The following is an 18091-nucleotide window of genomic DNA, read 5'->3' on the forward strand; positions in this document are numbered from 1 at the left end:
CCAGCTGTTCCCAAGCTGAGGCAGCAGTGTCCTGCAGCTTGAGAAAGCAGGAGTAGGGAACAAGGCTGTAGTGGTGGTTCCCTCCCCTTCCTTCCAGCACCCCCAAACAATAGTGTCTGGTCTCTAAGCCTCCACTTAGATGCTCTCCATTGCGGTCACCCTATACTCCAGTCCCTCCAGGCCAACCCCAGTTTCTTCCCCGTGTAGCCAGCCCCAGCTCCCTCTTTGAGTCTGATCTCTAAGGTCAAAGTTTTTAGTCCCAACACTTGCTGGGCACCGGCCTAGGGTTGTCCATTGCCGGTAAACTCTGACCCCTTCGGAGGACTGTCTCCTTCTTACCTGCTTCAGACCATTTGTCTAGAGTTCCTCTCCGTTTGGGGCTGATCTCCTCACTGGTGGGGGATGTCCAGGGTGCAGGAGCTGTGCTTTCCAGCTCCCTCCTGGGAGACCAGGTCCCATCTCATTTCCTGTCTCTTCTTTTCCCCTTGTTGTTGTTCTTTCTTATGTCCTATCTGGTTTTATAATGCTTTTCTTTTTCTAGCCTAATCTTGAGGTCTTTTGTCAGTTTTTCACAGATTTTCTGTGTGAATAGTTTCACATATAACTGTATTTTCAATGTGTTTGTGGCATAAACGAGCCCTACGTCCTGCTACGCTGCCATCTTAGCCAGTATTCTCTTTAACTGCTTTTTTTAAAGCACCATTTCTTCCCTCCAAACCTTGTCGTCTGCAACAACACAGCTGGATTAGTCACACTGATATTTTAATTCCCACCTGCCTCTGGAGTCCATTTCTCACCTGGTTCAGAATCAGATTCTGGAGGAGTTCATGGTAAGAGATGGATGCCTGCTAGGTGACTTTGCAGCTCCCAGAGAGGGAGGAAGGCTCTGTGTGCCCGCTTTGGAGAAGAGATGCTCTCTGGTTCTCAGAAGTGGATGGCACTGCGACTGCTTCTCCTTAGCCGGACCCCTCCTTTTCAGGGCAGAGGTAATCCTGCAAAGCCACATGCCCAATCCTTCACTAAAAAGGGTATCCTTAGAGTGAAGTCTGTGGCACTAAAGTGAAAAGCCTAAGCACAAGTCCTGGCTGTACTATCTTTTATATACATATTTTGAAGTATAGTTGATTTACACTGTATTGTTGGTGTCCGTTGAATGGCAACGTGATGCAGGGTTTTATATACACACACTTTTTCTTTCCTGTTGTTGATTATTACATGATATTGCTTATAGTTTCTTGGGCTCTGCAGGAGGAGCTTGTCATTTATTTTATATATAGTAGTGTGTCTGTATTAATCCCAGACTCCTAATTTATACCTCCCCCTTTCCCTTTTGGTAACTCTAAGTCTGTTTTCTATGTCCGTTGAGTGTGTTTCGGATTTCTAAATAAGTTCATTTGTATCTTTTTTTTTTTTAAGATTTAACATATAAGTAATATCGTATGATATTTATCTTTGACTTGACTTCACTTAGTATGATAATCTCTAGGTCCATCCATGTTGTTGCACATGGCATTATTTCATTCTTTTTTATGGCTGAGTAGTATTCTATTGTGTGTGTGTGTGTGTGTGTGTGTGTCTATCCATTCATCTGTCAGTGAACACTGAGGCTGCTTCCAGGCATCCTTTGTGACTTTTAACTGAACATGTGGGATATAACGTAAACTGAATCTTCAGAAGATTCAATACTGTGTCTGTTTTGTGGTTTTTAGGGTTATACTTCCATGATTTACTTCATGGACAATTTACTAAATGCTTCTTTTGTTATGTTTTTCTTGTGTGTGCTAATATATTAATTTGAATATAGGTAGATTTTTTCTCTAGTGGTTCGAATATCGGTGAATTAAAGATAGTCCCTCCAGGATAGGAGAACAAGAGGTCATGTACTTGTTGGATTTACAGCTATTTGTATTTAGAGAGGGCAATTCTTTTTTTTTTCCCTATAATATCAGAGGCTGTGACCCTTTGGCATTCTTTACCACATTTAGGGGCATTCAGGGGCAAAGAGTACTAACTCTCCAACAAGAGATGAAGATTAGAATTTGTGGAGAGGAAAGTATAATAGTTTGTACTGTCAGAATCAGGATATGGTATTTTTAGAGCTGGATTGGACACATTAGCAAAGCTCTAAAAGACCCATGGGAGGTTATTAAAAGAAAGAATAAAAACAAAGGACTAGTTGGAAAGTCAGTTCTACATACTGCTCTTTTTTTGCTTATTAAAAAAAGAAAGGCTGGAAATTTTTATGTGTTCATGAAAATGCACATGTCAACATAGACATTTTCAGTTGCTGGAACTACATATTCACATTTTTGCTGGCTCTAGAAGAGTAACTGGTATTTCACAGTCACTCACTAAATCCGTAAATACTTGTTGAATGCATGTCATGTGAATAAGAAGGAAATTTCTTTCTGAACAGAGTGGCCCCATGGGATCTACCATGACAGAAGAGGACGCCATGTAAAGACCAAGAAACAAAATAAGCTTACTTATTATTTTACAGCAAATTCTTCAGGGAAAGACACAGGAGGCTGAAAATAGCCCCATCTGACAAGGCAGAACATGGAGATGCTGAAGGTAGAGAGGCAGTTCATACAGACTCTCAGAGAGGTCAGGCAGGAGGTAGGTGTTAGCAGGATTGCTGAACCTGATAGGTGTGAACTTGGTGGTGGGTATGAGCCTAGGAAAGCAGGATGGATCATGTTAGGACACAGAGCTGGGAGATCTGGCCTAAAATTCTCATGAAGAAACTTGCAAAAACAAGATCAGAGAAGTCTTAGAGGTAGGAACAAGGTGAGGTTTCATTTAAGAAACCAGAGAATGAAGCATGAGCCAGGGCATAAGCTGTAACTATCAGTTATGCCTAATATTGAATGAGGTGCCTGAATTATGGAAACTGGTCAATTAATCAGAAGGTAGTTTGAAACAGGATATTATTTTAAAAGTTATAATTAGGGAACATGATTTTATTTTAGTGAAATACATACATTAATAAGAAAATACATTTTAATAAAATACATTGTGGCTCAGTGGTAACAAACTTGACTAGATTCCATGAAGATGTGGGTTCTATCCCTGGCCTCCCTCAGTGAGTTAAGGATCTGGTGTTGCTATGAGCTGTGGTGTAGGTCACAGGCACGGCTCAGATCTGGTGTTGCTGTCACTGTGGTGTAGGTAGGCAGCTGCAACTCCAGTTCAACCCCTAGTCTGGGAACTTTCATATGACTTGGGTACAGCCATTAAATAAAAAAAAAAAAAAAAAAAAAAAAAAAAAATTTAGGTGTATTCATTCATCAATCTTTTCACATGGTGCCAGTATATTTTTTTCCTTTTGTGTACTTTTCCACTGATTTGAATTCCATTTTACATTTCATGGTAGAAAAGGGTTTACTCAGCAGTCCTGGACTGCACCAAACCTGTACATTCCAAAGGACGTTCTGCTTTCAGTATTGGCCATTTGCTGGCTCTTAAAGAGGTATTGGAATATTCTACTTGAGAATTTTTATATTCCCAACACTTTGGACCACCTGCGCTAGTCCTGTATGCCCTACTATGTGCCTGTGTTACTGACCCCCAGTAAAAACTCTGATACCAACACCAGAGTGAGCTTCCCAGATGGGTAGCATTTTGTACATGTTGTTGTACCTCATTGATGGGAGAATTCAGTGGATCCGTATGTGATTGCAAGGGGAGGGGACACCTGCACGTACCATCTGGTTTCTCCTAGCCTTTGCCCCATGTACCTTTTCCTTTTGTTGATTTTAAACTATATCCTTTCTATGTAATCAACCATCACCATGATGATAACAGCTCTTAACAGTCCTGTGAGTCCTAGAGAATTATTGAGCCTTTGGGTTGCCTTGAGACTCTCTGACACAATGTATATAGGCCATACTCATAAGCATTATCTATGATTTCCAGGGTGTATTTCTATGAATAAGAAAAGGAACTGAACTGCACTTGAAATCTGCGTGCAGATTCTTTCCAAATGTATGATGTTCAAATTAAAGGAAAAATCCTGCTTGCAAAAATGTGTTTGAGAAGTAACACATTGACTCTTGGTGGATAAGACAGGGTTGAAGTGCAAGGATATTTCGTGAATAACAACCAGGCATATTGAACATTTATTATCTGCCAAATATTTATTGTATTCAGTTTATGTTTTAACTTGTTTAATCCCAATTTTGTCATTTAGGAAGTGTCTACATGAATCCAGTGAAATGAATATCTGTTAGTAAGTAGGGTGATTCAAGAAAGGAAGTTTGAGTTTTTTCTTAGCTTATTAAGTATTTTTCCTTAAATACTCTCTTAATTTATAGATGACTTAAATCTCCATTCTATTGAGACCTATGGTAGTTCTTTACAACTTTACTTTGGAGATAAAATTTGATACCAATTTAATGAATAACTACAAGTCATATATAGAGGGAATGTAATATAATTTGAGGCCTCTGTTTAAGAATTATGGTTTAAGCTATAATCCCACAAGGAGCTTCTACGTTTAGTTTCTTTGTAGTTTTCTTTCCCAGCACAAATTTGAAATGGGAATTGAAATTTTGGTTATTTTTACTCTCTCAAAGCTATAGAATGCTAAATGTTACTAGACATTTAGAATACTAAATGGGCAGGGAAGAGGGCAATGTCTTACCTTGAGATGCTTGCAGTCTGTTTTAAGTAAAACCTATAGCAAAAAGCATATAAGGAAATGATTCACTTTGGAATTTAAAATATTGAATGTATAGTTTAGTCACATAAATAAAAATCAAGAATTTCTATTTTGACTAATCTCGAAAGGATGTATCTATGATACATTTGTCTCCTATATTATAATTTTAAAATTAGGATTTAAAGGAATACCAAATTTTCAGAAAAAATCCAATTGAATCTATGAATGTCAACGATTTAACATTAAATATTAGCATGCTATAATTATTTTTGGAATGTGAAAACATACTTTAAAGTATAAGCATTTTTATATAGTGCTAAAGCTTTAAAGGCTCTCTCATTATATTTAGCAGCATGAATTCATTCTTTATTTTCTTAATGTATAAGAAATCTTACACTGAGCAACAGAAATAACTTGAAATGTCATGTCCTATAGACCCTCCCACTGATAAATCATATCACGGCTAAACTTTTATTTTTCCTTTCTATAATTGTTCATAAAATAAAAAGGGGGGCTCAGCAATGCTTGAGAAGAGATATAAAAACCAAACATTAATTTTATTCAGATGAGATGATTTGTATGCAAACTGATCAGGCTACAAGCTTATCTCATTACAAGCTCAAGGCTATGAGCGTTTCATCATTTCTCAGATGCCATTAAGTTTAATAATATGACTGCCTGTATTGTGTATTAAAAATGTGTGGCTGTTCTCTGATTCTGTATAATGATGAAGTGTTTCTGAATATTTATTACTTCAGTCTTTAGTGCTTTCAACTTTATACTAAATAGCGAAGTTAATTGCCTATACTGCTCTAATTGCATTGTTTAGAGAATAGCATCCTTTTCTTCTTCAGTTGCAGAGATATTAGTGATATGCAGATTTTCGAGGTACAATAATTGTCGTGTGAAAACTTGCACAGACATATAATTGCCTCCCAAATTGAAACATGGTAGGTATACTTAGTCTCTGGCAGAATCAATTAGTCCCATTCCCTTCTTTCTGGAGAGGAAAGTGGTCAGTCCGGCTGTTTTTAACCAGTTACTGAGGCACCGATTTGCATACACAGTTTCAAGAAATTTTGATGAAGGTAATTTTTTTTTTTTTAGTGCCAAAAAAGGACTGTTTACATTTAGGCTTTAAAAAACTTACTGTTAAATTAATCATTCACTTTACTATTTTTGTCAAAATTGGTCGTTTCCTATGAAATGCTTCAAAATGGATTTTGTTGTCATTGTTTACTGTATTGTTTTTAGTTTGGTTTTGCAGATATTTCTCTTTCCTTTGTTTTGCTCTCACTGGTAACCTGTAACTATTCTGTTTGGAAATAAAGTTCTTAGCCTTAAATTTGTCTCTCAAGTATTGTCTTACAGAGACCACTTTATTTTTCTGTATGTGCTGCTGCATTGTTCAGATAATGGGTACACTTCCTGTATGTAGTTACTATCCACACCGCTTTCTCCCTAAATCATTACTTTCAGTGTAGTCATATGGAGTTGTACAGAGGTTGAAGCCCTCAAATATGAGTAATTTCACTCAATATGATCTGCATCTTTCTCCCTTCTCTGGTGACTCACTGAGCTTTAGCAATTTCTCTAACTTTGGAGAAGAGGCAAGATTCCTTCTATAAACATCTTTGATGCCTCTCTCAAAAGAGACTTATACTTAATCCAAGTAGGTGCCATTTAGGAGGAAAGCCCTGTCCTAAATTATAGGGAACGTGTTAGTATTTAAATTTTTTTAGTGTATGTTTTGCTATCCTGCTTCGTTTTTACCTCCTCCTCACCTAGCCACCTCAATATTTAGACCCACCTTTCTCAGGATCCAAGTTCAAAATAAATAAAAATATACAAACTCATACACACATTTCCTAGTTTCCAATATGCCAAACCTTTTTTTTTGCTAGGCCCTATAATGACAAGGAATCCGTCCCCTATTGTCGGATGGGCCAGTGGCCCCGTCTGTCTTCTGAGTGCTGTGTAGTAGGTGTGTAGCAAATTTTACAGGGTAAAGTTTAAGATAATAAAGACATTGCCAGAGATCTTATTGCCAAGGAAATGCAGATAGATCTAAAAGTGCATTCTACAGTCTGGAAAAAGTAAGATTAGAATGTACAAAGAAAATATCAAGTAAGGTAGATTGTCGTCAAATTCAAAAGCTCTGAATCTCCATAATAGTGACTTTTAAGTTATGTTGATAACTATTGATAAGACACCCAATTTTTACCCAATTAATAAAATAGTATGAAATTAATGGGGAGAGAAGCTTTCAAGGATAGGAAACGCTCACAAATATCCAACACCGACTGTCTAAAATGAGAACCCAAAAGGGGACACTGGGTTGCATAACTTGCAAGTTCTATGAAGGATTTAGGAATAGTGAAAGAACATGAAGCAGCAGAAGTCAGAAAATAAAACACTCTACTTAAAATGCTTTAAAAATAGCTTCAAGAGTTAGATAGATAGATAGATAGATAGATAGATAGATAGATAGATAGATAATTAGCTAGACAGAGGTAGCTTCTAATTATCAATCCAGAAGAGTAAATGTGGGGTATAGAAATCAGGAAGACGAATGTAAAATTTTTTTTTAGTTGAATCTTATTTCCCCGCAATGAACAGATCGCAAACTCCCTAGGTAAATGAACAAATTAATATGAATCGAAGTGAAAAATAAAATAGAACAGGTAGGTTCCTTCAGGCAAGTGTGGTTATTCATTTTACCTACGGTCTTCTGCACAGAATGACTTGTAGTCACAACTAGTTAGAACACACACCAATAGAACAGGTGGATTGTGCCATGATTGGCTGGTAGTGAAACCAGCAGAATGGGTCTTGGGACTTAGGAAAGCATAGATTCTTCCATCGTGGGGAAGAAAGAATTCAGCGAGAGGCAAATTGACAGGTAAGGAAAGACATTATTGGTATAGGACACTCGTGAGAAATACAAGTGGGCAGGTGAATGAGGGTCATGCCCCGAAAAGTTAGTGGGCTAGTTTTATAATCAAAGGAAAAGTGGGGAGGGGTATAAAACCACTTTCTTCCTCACCACTGAGTAGATGTCAAGCTTCCATCATCAGCAACTCCTACATGTTGGGCGGGGGAGTTTTCTTGTCCCTACCTACATGGTCAAACTGGGACTGTCATGGCACAATGGAAATGAACAAAACGGTGGTAACATATATTAAATATGGTAAATCATTTCAGGTTTGAATATAATGTCACCTTTCCCTAAGTTTTTTTTTTTTTTTTTAGTGTGTGCAGAGAAGCATGTCCTAGGAATCATTATCTTACCTCACTGGGCAGGATGTAGGTCACATTCCACTTTTGTTTTATTGTTTGGGGGTGTGTCTCATGCTCTGTTGCTTGGTTTTGTTGCTAGGCAAACCTGCTCGGTTTTGTTGCTAAGCAAGCCTGTTTTCTTGAATGATCATTAACTTTCAGGGGTCTCCCACACTTTTGTCTTTACTTACAATCCCTTAGTGGGATTAGCTATTTCATCACCTGCTTCGGCCCTTTACTCTGTCCCATCAGTAGGTGAACTCACAGATCACAGTCTCAGGTCTTCAGATCATAGGAAACAGAATAAGGTAATGTTTATTGGAATATTGCTAAGCTGTTGAAATTTGGATATATGCTTTAGCTATGTTTCTGATTGGAAGGAAGGTCCGTAACGTACTTCTCAAAGGGATGCTGTGGGCTTTTTTTTTTTTTTTTTTTTTTTTTTTTTTTTTGCTGGTAATTATAAGAAATATTTCATGTACTAAAAACTTCTTTATTTCTTCCTCTCTTTCTTTCCCTTCTCCCTTTCTTTCTTTCTTTTTTTGTAGCCGCACCCAGGGCATATGGAAGTTCCTGGGCCAGGGACTGAATTGCTGTAGCTGCAGCAATGCTGGATCCTTTTACCCACTGTGCCAGGCCGGGGATCAAACCCATGCTTCCACAGAAACCAAAGCTGCTGCAGTCAGAATCTTAACTCACTGTGCCACAAGTGTAACTCCAAAATATTTTTCATTTGATACCTTTTTCATGTCCATCCGATAGTGTTAACTTATTATCAAGGCTGTGGCTGGCAGTGCTGTGAGGGTTCTCCCTTGGTGTCTAATATTGAATGGGGTTTCTTTGTTTGGCTGAAAGTACTTAATGAACTTTGCTTTTGTCTTATCTCTTGCTATTTCTCTCTCTTTAATAAAATCATCAATGAGATTTTACTTGTTTTAAATACTCCTGAAATCATTTTCATTGTTTTGTGTAGCAGTGTTTTACCAACTGATCAAATAAAAATAGGCAATATAGATAAATTACTACCAAATAAACATGAATCCCACTTCACTAATTTTTCTATAATTATTAGATCACTGCCAAATATAAACCTATTTAATTTCCTGACATGATAATCCTTTATGAAACACAAAATCTACAAGATGCACCTTCAGAACACCTGATTATCTCAGGAACATAGATGTTTTCACAACATTAAAATATAATTAGGTCTCGCTTTGGCCAAATTCAGGAGGGTTTGGGAATCTGCTACCTTATAATTAACATCTAATTGTTGGTAATTATGTTGTTTAGGTTTGTGCACAGCCCAATTTATTATTATTTTTTTTGCGGCAGGGCCCAGGCCAATTATACTTTGGCCACGACTGTCAAGGCTGTCAACATATTAAACACTGATAGCTAGGGCTGCATGATAATAGTCTGGTACCAATTTGCATAAAGCAACGAGGCTCTTAAACCAGAAAAATCAAGTCTGTGTTGAAGGTTGGATCTCTCATGTCACTTCTAATTAACCACTAATGGCTGGCCAGGCCAGAAGTTAACTCAGAAGCTAGAGATGCATGTGCACGTAAGTTATAGATAGCTATTTCTTATTATGTGTAACATACTTAGATACCATTTAAATGCTGTATGGCCTGACAGAGAATTTAGCAAGATTTTTGCATTTCAACAATTTCCTGTTTCTGCAGTTGCTTGTGATTTACTTTAGTGTAGCAAAATGGAATCTTCAAGATTTTTCTTTCCTTTATTTTGTTTTCCTGTTAAAGAGTCACTTGTTACCAGCTGAAGCAATGTAAAATGAAGAGAATGCATTGAAAGTTTTTACTGTTTTATTGGTGAATTTTTCCTGTAAAAGACCTCTGAAAAAATAAAAAATAATTTAAAATCCCTAAAGAATGATTTTACAATATAACCTCTGAGCATTTTTAGCATTCTTGTTATAGAGACAACTTAGATAACTTTGAACATAGGAATTAAAACATAAAATCTCTTGTAAAACCTTCCTATAATGGCAATTACTCTACCTTAGCCTATAGCATCCCATAACGATATGTCACTGAAAATATGTTATACATTATAGTGGTGATGTATAATACTGAGATTCCTGATAAAATGAATCTTCAGAGTGAGGTATTTGGGGTTATAATTCATGGGAACAATAGCTTTTAGTGCTTTACAGTATATTACAAGAGTGACAAATCTGTGATGAAATGCAATACATAATCTCCTTGGTCACATACACCAATTTTTTTTTCTGACCTGAAGAATATTTTGTCTCTATTTTAATAATAGTGTCATGATTCTTAGCATCATAGAAAAAGGAGGTATAAGACCTGTACTTGAAGGTATATAACCAGCAGTGTAGTTTCAATGAGAGGAAGCTATCAGCATTTTCACTGCATATAGCTTTCCTGGTGAAAAGAATATTTTGCTTGCTAAAATAGAAACATTCATTAGCATGACCAAAATGACTGTGTATTCAAGCTGGAATGAAAGGTATGAATTCTAATCATAAACTAGACCAGGCCACCAGTAGGATGTAGACAGTCTGAAGTGCATGCACCATCTTTCCATTTCTATTGCCCTAGTGGTCTTACCTGGGTATCCAGTGCACCTTAATGACCCCCCCCCGTCTTTAACTAACCCTATAGTTGGACTTTATTATACTCGTTATTCTTATCACTGGAATTTATTGAAAACATATTATGTGCCAGGCACTATCCTAGGGGCTGAAGTCAACATTTCTACCCTGAAAAAGGCCACTATGAGATCAAGCCACATAAATCACTTACTATCACAAGAGATTCTTGGACTATGATTTTGTTTTTTTAATTTCTCCTCCCTCCTCCCACTGGTTCCTACCATCTTCATGTGCTGAGGTCAGCAATACCTATAATAGGATGTAACAGTATGTCTAGTAATTAAAATTTCTGTTAAAGATACTTGCTGCTGCTTCTTTTCCTTCCTATCTCTATTTTCTACTACCCAGATTTTTAGATGTGTTTTTTGTTGGATTATCTTGACTTGTTTTTTGGTTCTTCTTTCTAGCAAATTAATGCTGCTGCAATATAATAAAATACAAATCTCAGAGTACAAAGGGCTTAAGGTGCCATCAAGTCCTATTTTTCAGGTGAGAGGGGTTAAATGATTTTTTTTTTTTTTTTTTTGGTCTTTTTAGTTATTTCTTGGGCCGCTCCCGTGGCATATGGAGGTTCCCAGGCTAGGGGTCAAATCGGAGCTGTAGCCACTGGCCTACACCAGAGCCACAGCAACGCGGGATCCGAGCCGCGTCTGCAACCTACACCACAGCTCACGGCAACACCAGATCGTTAACCCACTGAGCAAGGGCAGGGACCGAACCCACAACCTCATGGTTCCTAATCGGATTCGTTAACCACTGCGCCACGACGGGAACTCCTCTGTTTATTTCTAATCAATTACTCTTCTGTCCGCCCACAGCAAGTTAACCATACCTCTATTAGAACATGTGTTACGTTGTTATAATTTGTTTATAAGTTATTCTCTCTCTTACTTCATGTCAATACCTTCCAGGTAAAAAGGCAGACATAATTCTGGGTACAATTCATTAAATGTAAATCGACTTTGTCCAAGTAAACGGTCATCTCTAAGCATGCCATGGAAGCAGTGTGGTTTTTATGGGAGATATATATCCCCACGGAGATGTGCCATAAGCCATAGACACTTACAAGTTGCTCTGTTATCCAGCTTCACTATAAATTTTGGGATATGAAGATAGAAATAGGCAGTCTTTGCACATGGAATTTGTTAAATATCTATACCAGTCAGCTTAGGCTGCAGCATTAAAATACCATGGAGTAAGTGGCTTAAACAACAGAAATTTATTTTGTCACAATTCTGGAGGTTGGAATGTCCATCCATAATCAAGGAAACTGCAAATTTGGTTTTCTGAGAGAGGTGTCCTTCTGGCTTTTATACAGTCATCTTCTTGCTTATCTTCACATGGCCTTTTCTCTGTGGCTGTGTGGAGAGGGCAAAAGCACCCTAGTGCCTGTTGTTATAAGGACACTGATCCTATGCATCAACACCCTGCCCATATATTCTTCTGTAGGCCCTATATCTCCTTAATTGCCACTGGATAGGCCCTATCTCCAAATACAGTCTCATTGGGGGTTATAGTTTCAGTACATAAATTGAGTGGGTAGAACGAGGACACAATTCAGTCCATAGCAGTATCCTTTGGTTATATAAAAAAGAAAAAACAACTTAAGTTTTAATAATCTCCACTTCCCCTATACACACACAAATAAATGTGCTATAATGCATGGGAACTTCAGCTAGGAGCAAAGAGAAAGCAAAACTGGAATATGTAGAGGAATTTCTTGCAGATAGTTGTTGAGATTAACAGAAGCTAGGTTTTGATACAAATATCTCATTTGATCACAAGTAAGTTTGACAGGCAAATCAACAATCTAGTATGAGAGTCTTTCCTCCTTACAGTTACTCGAAAAGAAATCTGTGTACCTAGACCTCTTGGTAAAAGGGTGGAAGAAACTGAAATACTCTTTGGAAGCCAGATAGGAAGCTCCACCTGCAATCTTTGCATGTCTACCACATCGGCTTGATTTTCTTCTATGCGCATGGCCTTGTTTCCTGTCTTCAGCATCCACATGGGCACATTAAAGTGCTCCTGTTCATATCACTTGACTTCTAGGTATAGACAGTAGATCCGATTATCTAACCCTGGGTTCCAGCCCATATTTTTCAGAGAGAGAATCAGCATGGCATGAGTTAGAAGTTTTTCCCTAGCGGAATTGACTACAGGCAGGGTGGCATGTCATAACATTTCTGAGGTTTCCTTAGAACTCCTGCTTATGTGTGTGTTTTGTTTGGGTCCTAGCATAAAACTACCACCCTGTGAAAAGGGGATGCTGACTCTCCTAATAAAGTAGGCAAGTTCTGGTGTAAACTTGTTTGTAGTGAAGTAGAAAGACTTTTCCTTTTTCTAGTCTCACTCTCCTTGGCCCAGGAGTTTGGAGATAACTTCCAGATTCAGAAACTACTTTAACCAGGAATAGTCTTAGCCGGTATAACTTGCATTTGAACTGTGTTATCTGCATGACATAAATGATATACTTTTAGTTGTGATATACTCACAACCTCTGAAACTTAAATGGCTTTTTCTTTATGACTGAAAAGCTAAACTTGTACATTAGGAATAGCTGGTAATTGGTTAAAAGTATTTTATATTTCAGCTTTGAAAATTAAGGGTCATCACAAAAAAAACATTATAAAACCTTTTCTGTACATCTAATGGAAAATGTTCTGGTTAAAATGGCCCTTAAAATGTTAAGAGAAATTGTCAGTTATAGTTCATAATGGCCGTGATCCTTATTGTTTTATGCTTAGATACATGAAAGGATTTATGAGACAAGAGATTTATAGTCAGAGTCTAAAAATAAAGAAGTCAGCCACTTAAATTTTCCAATGTTTAAACTTACATTTTATTCTCATCTCAGTTATTTTGAAAAAAAAAAGGACCTGAGCAGCTATTTCTACCTGAAATTAAATTAGATTCATTTTATGTTATTGATAACTACTTGAAAAAACTTAAATCTGTTAATTTTGTGTCTGTTGGGTTATAGATACCCCACAGACTTACAAGCCCTATCCTTGCCCAACTTCAAGACCAAAGAAGGAGCCTGGAGTCAGCAACAGACACATCAATGGTTGAATGGATGGGAGGAGCTTATTTGTCCTAAGCAAAGTCCTGGAGCGACACCCCACCTTGTGCAATAGACTCTGGACACCACATGGTGGCAGCCTTCGCTTGGGGAGGAGAGGTTACCAGTTATAGGGGGAATTGATGTAAGGCTGACTCATTGGTCACCAGGGAAACCAGAGGAGGGGCATGTCCCTCACTGCCCCTTTATCTTGGTGGCTGAAGTTAGACCAATCATTATCTGGGCCCTGGGGCAAGTAGGGAGGTCAGTCAGGTCAGTAGGGTGTAGGTAAAGCAGGCCTTGCTCAATTGGGAGGTAGAGAGAGCAAGAGAACAGCCATTTTGGATGGGCCTGACCATATGGTGTCTTTTCAAGAGTTACATCCATTTTAAGAATTTTAAATATCCATTAACTTTTGCTGCCTACAATTATATGCCAAATATCAAAAAACTTACCAAAAAACCCACTTATATCCCAGTCTGTGGATCAGATGATATTTCCCTCGTCTACACCTGCCTCAGTTCTTCTTCATGTGACTCCCATACTCTTAAGGGACGAGCAAGCTGGCTAGAGCATGTCCTTCTCATGGTGATGGAAGAAGGCAAGACAGCATGCTTAAAAGGGCAAGCACATTTCATGTTTCAGTTTTCATCATACTTTCCACATTCCATTGGTCAAAGTAGGTCATGACTGCAATCAGTATCAATGGCACAGAGAATGTCCTTCTCATTTAGACACTAGGGGAATTGTGGGTGTAGGGAGGACATGAATGTTTGCTGAATAATAACCTACTACATCTGGAATGAAAATTAAAGTATAATATGTACATGTATGTGTGTACATAGAATCTGTCATTCCCCTTCAACATCTATAATGAGCATTGACTCTTGAGAGTATTTGCTAGTAGCCCCAGATAGTTTTGTGAACATCGCAGAACCAGAGACTGCTGCTGACCTCACTGAGACTACAAGATTATTAGCAAGCACATTAAAAACACACATGATATTTCTTAATTATTTTGTGATAAATGCTGTATTTAGAAAGCATAGTGAATAATAATGACAGTTAATGAGGGGCTAATAAATTCTAAGAGGTTAAAAAAAAAGCTACCTTGAGGTAGTGACATTTAACTTGAAACTAAAGGAGCAAAGTTAATCAGGAAAAGCATTCCAGGAAAAGGTATCATGTATGAAGTTCTTAGGGCAGAAAAAAAGAAGCTTAAGGTCAGTGTGGAGATAGAAGGCATGAAGAGTGTTATAAAATATTAAGTGATGGAGAGGTCAGAGCAAAAAGAATCCTTTGACAATGTTAAACTTTAGAATTTTTTCTAGGATCAATGAGAAACCATTAAAGGATTTTAGGCAGGGTTTGGGTGACTTAATCAGATTTGCATTTGTAAAAGGTCACAGCAGCTGCTGGCTGAGGAATGGATTAGATCACACTATCAAGTCTTCAAGAAAATGAGAGCAGCTGAATTTCTCATACACTACTGGTAGGATTATAAATGTGAAGTTGGTGCAAATGCTTTGGAAGGTTATTTGATATTCTCTAGTAAAGCTAAAGACTTAGGTCTCCAAAGACCTAGGGATTCTATTCTTAAGAGTTGGAAGAAACCCTTGTGTGTGTACATCAAAAGACACATATAGAAATGTTCCTTGAAATGGCATATATAAATATTAAGTCATTAATTTATTAGTTAACTCTTAAAAGGAAACCCCCTGAATTAAATTGGATGAATAAATTGGATAAATAAAATGAATAAATAAGTTGTGTTATATTTATATATAATGGAATATTACACAACAATTTTACATAACCTATATGCATATCAGGAATATAATTTTGATTGAAAAATACAAGTCATAGAATAATACTATATTATTTTATAGTGCAGCATAGGAAAAATAAACAATGTATTTTAGAGATACAGACAGAAATGATGATGTGTTAAGGACAGCGTGGTAATAAACGTCAAAACTAAAGAATAATGGTCATCATAGCTGAGAAAAGACAAAATTGAATATGGTCAGGGAGAAGCACATAGAGGTTTTCTTAAACTTGCTTATGGAGAAATAAGTAATTTAATATTTTAACTTTATATATTTTATAGCCTGTTATAATATATTACTAAATATTTAATAATAAAATATTATAAAAATAGATCATAGAAGGTTCAGAGTACATAGACATGATTTTGAAGGTTAAAAGAATAATTCAGGAGAAATACAGGGAATTCCTAGAGCAAAGGAGATGGAGGAAGGTCTATGAAGATCTAGGAAGGTGCTATGAGAGACTGAAAAAGTGAGAATTTTCGATTGTGTCCTTTGCATATACTTGATCTTTCAGCTCGTCTTCCCATATCCTCTTGCACATAAATTATCTTGTCTGCTCCTCTTCACTGCTCTTGATACTAACCAGATTTTCAAAGCCTGCTGATCCATATGAAAAGTTTATTCCTCTAACTAGCCCAATAAAACTTTCCACACTGCTCGCCTAAGTTTGAATGCTCCTTGGGAGCCTTCTCATACCTATCATTTTTGTCAATAGATTCTTATACTAACAGTTCTCTGGTTGATTTTCTTTTATAATGCCATCACCGGATTTGTGGAATGGGAGTGGAGATAGATAATTTTTTCATTCTGAGATATATTGAGTTCCAGTTGCCTGTGAGACATTCAAGTGAGAATATTGAGGAGCATATTAGATATATTGTCTGAAGCTCAGAGGAAAGTCTGAGTTGAAAGGGGAAGAATTATTATAGCATTAGCCACAGGGATAGATGAAATTGCCTAAAGAGAGGACATATAGTGTAGTGAGAAAATCCTCTGATGACTTCATCATTTATACATTGGAGAGGGAAGGAAAAGCTGGCAGGAGTGAGGAGTGAAGAGGAGCCAAGAGGTATGAGGACGAACAGGAGAGGATGCTGTCTTAGGTTAGGCCTTCAGAAGCTGACCTTGAGGAGTTCCTGTCCTGGCTCAGTGGGAATGAACCCAAGCAGGAACCAGGAGGATTCAGGTTGGATCCCTGGCTTCACTCAGTGGGTTACGGATCCTGCATTGCCGTGAGCTGTGGTGTAGGTCACTAGCAGCTGCAGCTCCGATTCAGTCTCTAGCCTGGGAACGTATGAAGAAGCCAAGAAGCCAAACTTGAGATAATTCATGTCCTAGTGATTTGTCAGAAAAGTGCTGCTGAAGCAGCTGATGAGGAAGTAGGGAAGAGACCAAGCGAGAGTGCAAATTCAGGCAGTCTCACTCACTAAAGCCTAATTCCTTGGGAGAGATCTGAAGATGAATTGCTCCTCAGAATTTTTCACTACTAGTGCAAATAAGTTGTGAAACTGACAGCACCAATGGCCTGAACCTAGCCAGAACACAGACTGGGACTTGAACCCACGTCCCGGGACTCGAACCCGGCCTAAACCCAGATGGGGACTTGAACTCACGGTTTTCGATTAGAATCTCTCGCCCTGTGTCTGGACTCACTGAGGTTCAGGGACTTCCCATCTCTGCACAGAAGGAATTCAGCGAGAGGCAAAGTGATAGGCAAGAAATAGAGTTACTAGGATGGGACGCTTGTGAGAGATGCAAGCCTGCAGGCACAGAAGCTCTGCCCCGAGGATCCAGTGGGCTCCAGTGTTATCCTCCAAGGAGAGTGGGGGCTGGAAAGGCCCTCTTCTTCCTTTCTGGGAGTAGTAGCTTCTCCTTAGTATCCTGTGAGGTGTGTATTCAACTCCGCAGAAGGGTGGTCCTCAAACTCTTGCCCTTGGTCTGAATATGAATGCAGCCCTCCGCTCATCCCCCACCCAATAATCTGAGGCAATTCTCATGCCTCCTCTAGTCAAGCAAGGCTGCCTTGTGCTGATGGCTTTTTTGAGCCATTTATTAACTTATGGTGAGCTCCCAATGTCCCCTAAGTTTCCCTCATTATCTGTGGCCCTTTATTGGGACTTTTAAAACTCCAACTCTATCAGTTGGACTTTATACTTCTACAAGGCATTTGTCAAACTCTGCTCCCTAAGGTTATTGACTCCCAGGTACATCCTGTTCTCTGCAAAAGAGCTGCAATTACCTGCAAGCAGACCTCAAAATATAATTGCATGTGACGGAAGTTAGAAGCAAGGATAATAGGCGGGGAGGGATGGTATCAGAAATAGTAAAAGCCATCGGAAGGAATGTGGGTATAGCACTTGACATTTGTCTGCTAAATTTGAACTAGAATCCAAAAAGAGAGTTTCAAGACATGGTAGATTTTTCTAAAAGCTCTTGAGAGTTTAAGGTGAACTGTGAAAAACTGATTATTTATTAGTTTTAATCACAAGAGCATGCTTAAAGTTAGGCTTGATTATATGACAATATCATATAAGGATCTTGGACTTTATATTTTAGGCAGTAAGAAGCCTTGAATGGTTTTAAGAAGGAGTGGAACAAAGTCATACAGATAATTA

At 38.0% G+C, this 18091-nt stretch overlaps 1 protein-coding gene across 16 annotated transcripts in view; it reads left to right on the forward strand.

Annotated features, from left to right (window-relative positions):
- The window catches only part of MGAT4C (MGAT4 family member C), a 731126-nt gene that overhangs the window by 582665 nt on the left and 130370 nt on the right, over positions 1 to 18091 (forward strand). The window contains exon 1 of one of the 16 annotated variants that reach the window (XM_085024836.1): positions 8053 to 8250. The gene's annotated coding sequence lies outside the window, so the exon portion shown is untranslated. 16 annotated transcript variants of the gene reach the window in all.

This window comes from Sus scrofa, chromosome 5, assembly GCF_054392235.1.
Source record: "Sus scrofa isolate SSC_HxYL_T2T_F1_AM1 chromosome 5, Sscrofa_HxYL_maternal_Yorkshire_Landrace_v2.0, whole genome shotgun sequence".
Classification (NCBI taxonomy): domain Eukaryota; kingdom Metazoa; phylum Chordata; class Mammalia; order Artiodactyla; family Suidae; genus Sus; species Sus scrofa.